Below are 9,238 nucleotides of genomic sequence, written 5' to 3' on the forward strand. Positions count from 1 at the left end.
CCCGCTCGGATGAGGCAAGTTTCTATTTACTTGTTTTGAGGTGTGGTTTCGATGCAAAGCATATTTTCCCCCTAGACGCAGGACGGTGAGCTAAGCTCCTGCGCGTTGCGCTGAAGGAGGAGAAAAAAAGGAGGGACGCCGTCCCTCTGTGCAACACCGAAGGGCCCACGGTGCCTGGGAAAAGTACAGCGCGCAGCGGGACCTTGGAAAAAAACCAAACTTTCCACCTTTCGCCCGGCCCTGTCAGCCCCGTGCTCCTGGTTTGCTGGGAGAGACTCTGGGAATCCATGGAAATGTTGGCGACCTCCCCCTCCCCGCATTTATCCCCTATCATTTACAGACAAGGCTTTTTTCTTTTTTAAGCGTAAAAAAAGCATTTTTTTTCCTGGTCAACCTGGCCCTTATCCCCTTTGCCTTCCTGTTCACGGCAAGTAGGATGTCTCAAGAGCCCGAATGCAGAAAAGCGAATTACAGAACCAGGAAAGAGCTCAGCATAACATTTCTTGACACAGACTGTCTCTTTAGCAATATTTAGCCGCTTGATGCTTGTTATTACTAATGTAGATCCGGCTGCTCCTGTGAGCGTAGCCTTTAAAGTCGTGCGGCCTTGTTAAGCATCCAACACTAACACGTATTCACATTCATACAACACGCGACTCCAGTGTCCTTTTCCGAAGACTCATTGCTGCCATTTCTTCCCCCATTCTAGCCGAGAAACAGGTGTTTTAACAACCAGATTTTAAAATCACGTTTTGTTTTTGCGTGGCTGCCCTTCACATAACCCTAGTTTAGGCTTAGGCTTCAAACTACATTTTTTTGCATGCCCTTCATGTAGCCTGTTTCAGCCCAGTTGGGATTTGAACTACGCTTCTGGCCCTCTGAAATGACAAGTTTTGTATGAACCGCTCTCTATCAGCTTTAAAAATGCAAAACTGGTAACACTGCAGTATGCTGTCTGGAACTTAATTAGTCTGTAATTCTCCTATAGGGCTAGGAAGCATCTGATGTAGAGCATATACTAGTAACTTTCAGACGTTTATGTAAATTGCATGGCTGTAGTAACTGAAATGTTTCTGAGACTCGCATACTTTAATTACATGTTTTACCTCCATCTGATTAAATGAATGATAAACAGATAATTTCAGAATTGTTTTTTTGTTTTGCTTTGTTTTATATATGTGCATTTATAAAGGGCCTGCTCTGGCAAATGCTTTGGCGGGTTAATTAGAACGGTATCGCTGAGTAAAGCTCTGTGTATACTTAAACATTTTCAGAAGCTGCTCTGAATGTGTTTTAATTTTTTTTTAAGGATATAATTAGGACTGAACTGCAGGTAAACAAATCCAATCCCACCGCCGTGTTTTTCTGCTAATGACGGGCCTGGTCCTACAGTCTTTTGTCAAGTGACAGTCAGTGGAAGATTACTAAAGAGTATATGATTTCTAAAGCGTGATTTTTTTTTTTTTTTTTTGGCATTTCTACTGTCACTAGCAATTAAACAGGCAAGTCAGATCGACTCTTGTTCCTGCTCGGGTTCGCTGCTCATCTGACCTACACATGCTGCGCTTTTTAGCTTGTAGATAGTCTAAATGAATGCTTAGATACAGACAAAAAGAAGTTATTTGCTAACCTGTTTTAAGATTGTTTCCATTGTTATTAGATTTTATACTTCTTTGAACAAATAATTTTTGTTTACCAATTTAAAGTCAGTAATAAGCTGCCAACTAACACCATCTCCTAAATTAAATGGAAATGAGAGTTTGTTCAGAATTAATCATCAGAAAAAAAATGACGAGCTTACGGCTATAATCATTTTGGAATGGTTCTGTTTCTTTGCTGATTTTGCAGTGAGGAGTTAGAAAGCGAGTTTACACCTTAACGGACAGATTTGCAGCAGAAAAAAACGAGTAAGCCCTTTTAAACCCAGCACACTTCTGTTTGTGTAAGACGTTCGGCAGAAGCGTTCGGGAGTTACGGTAAGTGATCATTCCTCCGCAACGCAGTTAGTAAGTTTAAGTATCTTATTATAAATATGACAACTCAAGGTCTTAACGTTACTGAACCGCAGAGCAAGGAGGAGAAACAAAACGTGGGGTTTGTTCTGTTAAAGCACCTAGAGCTGAGTAGGTGCAGGACACCTTCCAGCGCCTTTGGCCAGTGACGAGAGCAGCGCGACGCCCTGTGCTCGGAAGAGCGTTACCAGGTTCTGTTGAAAAGGGTTAAACTTTCTGAAACTATGTAAATGCTGCAGGTTCTGAGCGGGCAAGGATCCAGGCTTTCTGGGTGAATGTAGACTCAATTACTTTGAACTCTCTTGTTCGGTGCATTCCTCTTCGCTTAGTAGTGCTATACCCATTAGGGGAGACAGGAGAAAACAAGAACAAATGTCAAGTCCCAGGTGGGCGGTCGGGAGCCTGGCACTGGTGGAGCCCAGCTCTGCCCAGTGGGAGAGGGGCTGGGAGCGAAGGAGTTCAGGGTGGGTGGGAGTGGGGACGGGATGGATGGAGACGGGCTCTCTGCTTTCCTAAACTCATCGTCTCCACCAGACATACCTCTTGGGAAGGTACTTGCGTTCCACTGTCCTGGTGGGGAGGAGAGGGGCCAGGGTTGATGGGGAGGTTCACGTGCGTCGTTTGGAAGAGGAGGCAGGGGGCGGAAAGACGTGGACAAGTTGTTTCATAATGATGAGGTGAGGGAAACCTGAGGGCCACGGCTGAGCTGAGCCAGACCTGAAGCCCTAGGAAGATGTCTGATAATAATTCCAAGAGCTTTTAGCACATTCAGAGGCTGGTTCTGAGTCAGCAAATACCCATTTTTTCATGTAAACTTGCTAGAGAAGGGGAAATAAATCTTCTTCTTGCAAAACAAGTAGTTGTCTGTACTTTCGGCCACCCATTAGACACCATCTCCCCAAGGGAAGAAATGGTTTCTCTTCTTACTTCTGTCTTTCAAGAGAGAGCCAGTAGTACAATCCTTTTACCTCAAGAAAGTAATTATTTTTCCCATTCTAACTTTCCACCGAAAACAGGATTGCGCTCGCCACGAGGTACCATCTTAACTCATGACAGGCTTTGCAAATGCCACTCGCACTATATAACACAGCACCACCACAACGAGGAATGTAGCAGGGTGACTTTCTGTTAAAGTGAATGTGGAAAATCATGAAACGATAGTCTATTGCTGTGTACCTTTACCCGTTGCCATTTCGGGATTTGCTTACAGAGGCGTTCCCTTTGCTTACGCAAAGGCCAGCTCGGCTCCCACTTTTCATTTCGCTTTACCAAAAAATCCCATGATAGACCCTATGGAGGAAAGAATACTCTTTCTGAAATAACAAATGGCACTCCCTAATTAATTCAGCCTGGCCTTTTGAGTAGAAATACACTTCAGCTTGACTTCTTTCCCCTCTTAACATTTCAGTAGTCATCCAGTTCCACCTTTTAGCTCTGGCGTGCAAAGTCATACCGTCAGGACGATACCCCTAGTTCCTCTTGGACGAGGCTTTGTTGTGAAGCACGTGCAGAAAGTGAATTTTCGTTTTGCCAGCTCCCCTGTATAGCCGAGGACAGCTGTGTAAAAACTTCCCGTTCCCAGCAGAACGGGATTTGTCTCGAAATCCTCAGGATTTCTTTGCCGCGCTGTCAGGAGTGAAGAGCGTACCTTCCCGAGGCAGTGCGGCATTTCTTGTCACTGGGATTGAATCGGCACGGCACGTCAGGTAGAATCGCCCTCAATAGAGTGACTCCAGCATCAGAGAACTAGATTGGACAGTCTTTTAGAAATTAAAGATGTAAAACCTGTAAAACAACCGATTCCTCTGTTCTACAGGCCGAGGGAGAGTCACCGTTGCAAAGCTTGGTGCAGACTTTATAAAACGTGTGGTGTACGCAGGCTTCTCTTTTGCACAGTTAAAAATGAGGCAAAACTTTTAAAGTTATGTTTGGAGGTTGCTGAAGTTCCTAAAAGCACCCAGATGCAGTTGGACTTGCGGTTTGTTTTTATCCTTTAGCTAAACATATTTTTCTTGCACTGTAAGATGAGTAAGTTGGAATAGCAGTGAAGGTTTGTGACAACTAAATGAAGGTATGTAAACTTACCCACAAATAACCTTTGAAAAAAATTTCTGCAGCAACAGGTTAAAGATCCTACCATGTCTGCATTTTCTGTGTTTTGACCTGACTGAGTCAGTCTGTGCTGTATAAAGCCTAATTACAGATTAATTATATAAATCTGCCTATGCAGAGGTCTGTTCGAGCATTTTCCCTCCAGTTTAACTCGAGCATGTGTGTATACACTTGCATGCATCAGTCTGATTTGCTATTTATCAAGGCCAGTGCTGACTTGGCGGAACAGATGCTTCAAGATGGAAACTTCAACTGCTCATTACTTGAATTCTTGGATTAAGAATCATCAACCTGTCTGGAGGAAACAAGACATCTTACTCAGTAGCCGAACCCAATCTTTCCTCGGATTTTCAGGAGTCGTAATGACTTTATGTAACAGCCCCGTATTTCTCGGTTTCAGGTACATTTCAAACATTTTCAGCCCGCCTGCGAAGAGGAAGTGCGGAAAAATCTTTTATTGTCCCCAGTCTCATTTTTTGACCTCTGTAGGTTTAACGTGTATCTGAACTGGAGGCTGTGTATTACAACAGGCCTTTTTGAGAGCAACAGGTCACTGACTCAGCTCTAAGAGACGAGTGTTTCCTGTATTTTCATCCGTTGTCATTCAGCTGCTCGGCTCTGACTTGTTGCACGGTAGGGCCAGAAACTACAACAGCCTGCTCCTTAAGCATGTCATTTAATTATTTATGTACTATTAGCGCAGATGGAAATCTGTACACGGGGGTGATTACGCAAGGTTAATTAAAATGCATACTTAGAAAATAACACGCACGATTTTTGGAAAGGTGGCTTGCCTGTGCCTTGGAAGTGTGGCGGGAGCCACCACCGGTCTTTTCTTCCACCTCCTCGTGCAATGCGGAGGCTGCCCGCTTCACAAAACCAAATGCTGTTGGCGACATTTGTTAGCGATGGGTGGTCCTACGCTGATGTTCATCTGCTCGAATACATGAGATGAACCCACGTTCTTTACTACTAAAGAAAGCATTTTTGGCTCCAGAGCGTTTACGCTGAAAATTTGTTAACAAATGCTGTGTCATACTGCCATACTTGCATGTTTTGGCTGAAATCTCCTGATTAGAGAAATAACGTAGAGTGGGTTTTGTGGGTTTTGTGAAATACTGGTCCGCCAGCTGGGAGATGGAGCCTTTTACAGGCTTGGACATGGCAGAGGGGGTGGCCTGGCTGGACAAGCCAGGAGGGCATTAAAGCAATGACATGCTGCTCGTTTAACGATCCCTAGGAGCATAACGAGGTAGGGCAGCGAATGGTCATTGGGAACTAAATCCTGACGTTGAGAGCAAAAATAATTAAGGGATGTGGTCAGAAAAAATTCCTTCACCTCTCATGCTGCGTTCTTTCAAGCAGGGGAAGAAAGGGTGAGCGCCTTCATCAACTGCCTACGACGTGCAGAAAGGAGATCCTGGGGACCTCAGGGCACGGTACCTGCAGGGCACAGCGTTCTGCTTGCTGTGGTACTGGGAGCATTGCAGAGACCCTGGCAGGGTATTTTGGCTGTCCAGAGAAGATTATGACCCTGTGGCGCCTGAACTGCCTTATCCAGAGCAAGGGTAGGAACCGAAATTTCAGTGTGTCGCGTAGCTGTGCCTTTAGCGGTGAAGCAGGAGAGCTCATGCTGCTGGCGTTAATGTCTTCAGGACTTCTAAAATTAAGCGGTAGTCCCTGTACTCAAGCAATCTTGCATCTGGCCTAGGAGAATTGTGCACTAGGCAAGTTTATAATCATCAGATCTGACAACTGCCCCCCCCCCCCCCCAAAAAAAGGGGAAACTTTTGGTGGACATCCCAAAGTGATTATTTAATCATACTGTCTGTAATCAGCAGAAAGGACCGCAACAAAAAGATATCGACTTGGTGATTTGAAAGGGTTAATTTGACAAAGCTGAAATAAATAGTAGGCTTAAGTAGGGACCAGCGAGTAATTAGGCGGAGTCTGAGTGAGCTGAGTACAGACCTTCAAAGTCTACAATCCCACAGAAGGTAGTCAAAACAAAACACCCCTTCCTCAAAAGAACGACTTCTTTCCTCCTGCCTCTTAAGAGGGCATTTTGTAAAGCAGTTATAATTATAGATACTCAACAGCTGGGAAAAGAACTAGTAACGGCAAATATAACTGACGGCAGTGATTGTGGAAAAATAATATGGAGGAAGAAAGATGCCTAAGAAGTCAATGACCCGCACTGAAAAGAACATCTAAAAAAAGTCCATGAAATGTATTAAGAACTCTAACAATTGTCTGGTTTTAGATAAAAGATGCAGAACTGTTGATCAGCAAGGAGAGAAAACATGCTAAATATTCTTGTGCTGTGTTTGGGAAAAGAGTAGGTAATGTATTTGTATTATATGATAATGACAAAATATTTTCCATTTCAACAGTAATTCAAGAGCATATTAAAATAGCTACTATTAATGGTCTTAGAGGAGTATGTCTGGATAACTTCACACCAAGAATTTTAAAAGAACTGGTAAGTGAGCTTTCAGGATTAATATTCAGTAATTGTTAGAATATTAGACATGTTCCAGAAGACTGTTAAGAAAGCTAGAGTTAGAACCAATACTTAAAAGAAAACATAAATGAAATGATGCAGGCAATTATAAATTTGCATTGTGACATTAATTTGAGCAGCTTAATGTGAATAGTCAATGTGGGGATTTATTAAAATAGAAAGATAATACAATTTATGCCACTCAGTATATGCTTATGAAAAACAAGACCTTGTTGAACTACCTTTGAATAAAGTTGGTCACAAAAGATAACAGCGTTTATGCAAAACACATTTTTGTGAAGTATATGACTTGATTCAGCTCAACATTTTTGACTAAAATTCCGAATTGACAAGTCTCAACTTTTTGTCAAATAGAATATTGCCGGGTTGGTGTATACGGTCTTACAGGGATTGGTTTTTAACCACAAGCTATTTACCTTGTTTAAAAGAAACCATAATAATTGATGAATTTTGTTGAGGAGGTTAAGCACGAGGGAGAAATAAATAATGAACGTGGGAAATCTGTCTACGGAAAACAACAAATCCCTAGATTCCTTGGTGCGTTGGATGCTTCTAAACTATACATCTTCCAGTATAGATACATATGAAGACATGGAAAGATTCTTGGCTTAATAATGGCTAGTGAGCTCAAGATGATTCCTCAAGGTGGCCAAGAAGGATGTAAATCTTAGATCCCTAAACAGGTGAATCTCATGTAGAGCTGTACCGTTGTACTGTAACTGGCACCAATGAGGATATTTTACTGAAATGCTGAATCTTTTTGAGCATCCACGGTTCAAGAGGGGATGACATCCACTCTCTCACACTTAGCTGTTGAGCCTGCACCCACTCGTAGTGCCTACTGAAATAGTCGGTGTTTAGCCAGCGGAGAGCCGTATGGAGGCAGGCACTACTTCCCTCTGAAGACCTTAATTCTGTATTGACCACGCAGTAAACCGGGGGGCTCATTTTAAGAACGAGGTTTTTAGTCTTTCCTACTTACGGTCCCGTTCCCCCCCGCCTTTTTCTTTTCTCATTAGAAATAAAAAAAGCTTGTATAATTAAATTAAACTTATTGCAAATAGCCTTGCTTTCCTTAGTTACCTCTTGAGGAGCCCTAGTAGTTCATGAGCACAAGCTCACAGACTCTTTAGAAGGACCTTTTCAGTACACACTTAAAAGCTACATGCAATATAAATGCCTAAACAGAGGAAAAACGGTGAGAATGCGTTCTCTGAGCTATCAGATAAAGATCCACCAAGGTTGGAGGTTGAATGGCTGGAGTTAAACCTAGACAATTTCAATCTTGATCAGTCTCGCAAAGTGAAGTTGCTGGAGTATCACGGTTTATGTTCTGATGGATCTTTTTTGTTAGTTTTTGAGAATCACTCTGAAACAGCTTAAAGAGCACTAAAATAGCATGCACATCGTAGCTCAGGAAATCCTGATTTAAGTAAACTGGTAATGTGTTTTTGTTGCTTCATTTTTGCTGTTGTGCACCCCAGTTCCATGATCTGCTCAGAGGAGCCACCCCAACTCAGAGGAGCACAAAGAATTAGGTAGTATCTCCTGTCTGTCTAAACAGTATGTCCCTGGGGAGAAAAACAGTCAGAAGGAACCAGCCCTTCTGCTATCATCAGAAACGGCCGTAGCAGCAGCAAAAGGAGGATTTTCAGTCAGAGGATATTAAAATTACGACAGGGTTCTCTCTTGCTTAATGATAAGGGTAGTAACTTAGATGACCATTACATTTTTCAACATATCCTGGTAGCTTGAGTGACATTTTTTGAAAACAAGAGGAAGATTAGGAACAAGCAAGTCATTTCAAAAAATGTCAATGCAAAGTACTGATTTTCCATGCATCTGCCTCAAAAGTAAGTGAGGTTTGACCTCTAGTGAAGACACATTAAACATCTTTCAGTAGTGAGCTGAAAAACTGGATGTCACTTGTCTGGAAGGATAACAGCAAAGTAGAGATTACGAAGACCTACCTCAGGCTGCAGCAGAAGGGTGAGTCAGGAGTTTGAGAGGTGCCTCCCATGAAAGCTTCTGAAGGCGTACTCCATTTTGCATCCCAATCACACCATAGAAGAGGAATGTCATTTTGTGATGAGAATGTTTAAAATCCTGATCTTAGTCAAAACTCCAGAAGTAAGAGAATGTATCCGGGCTCACCAGTGAAGCTAAAAACTCACCAGAACGTCTGCTGCATTTAGTGGCCATCACGAGGTCTTAGATGACCGATAAGAAGGATGAATGAACCAAAAGCTACCAACCTCAGAGACTCCAGTCCTTCACTATGAGAAACCTGATCAGCCTGGATAAAATGTGGCTGCAGACAAGTCCTGTCTCCTGTTCCCTTGGGGGCTTACAGAGTTGGTGACAATACTCATCTTGCTGGATGGGGAAATTTCTGTATTTCTAATCGTGGACTGTAATGAAAAGGCACAGCTGCATCCCCCCTCATGGTTTCTATTTGCCTCATGGTGAACTCCTCCCATCAAGGAAGCAACTGCCTCCACGCAGTTTGTCTAGTTTCATTTACTTAGGTGAGGCATAGTCAGAAAATTACCAATTTGCCAACACTGGAACAATCTAGAAATAAGATAAT

The sequence above is a fragment of the Larus michahellis genome, chromosome 1, assembly GCF_964199755.1.
Source record: "Larus michahellis chromosome 1, bLarMic1.1, whole genome shotgun sequence".
Taxonomy (NCBI): domain Eukaryota; kingdom Metazoa; phylum Chordata; class Aves; order Charadriiformes; family Laridae; genus Larus; species Larus michahellis.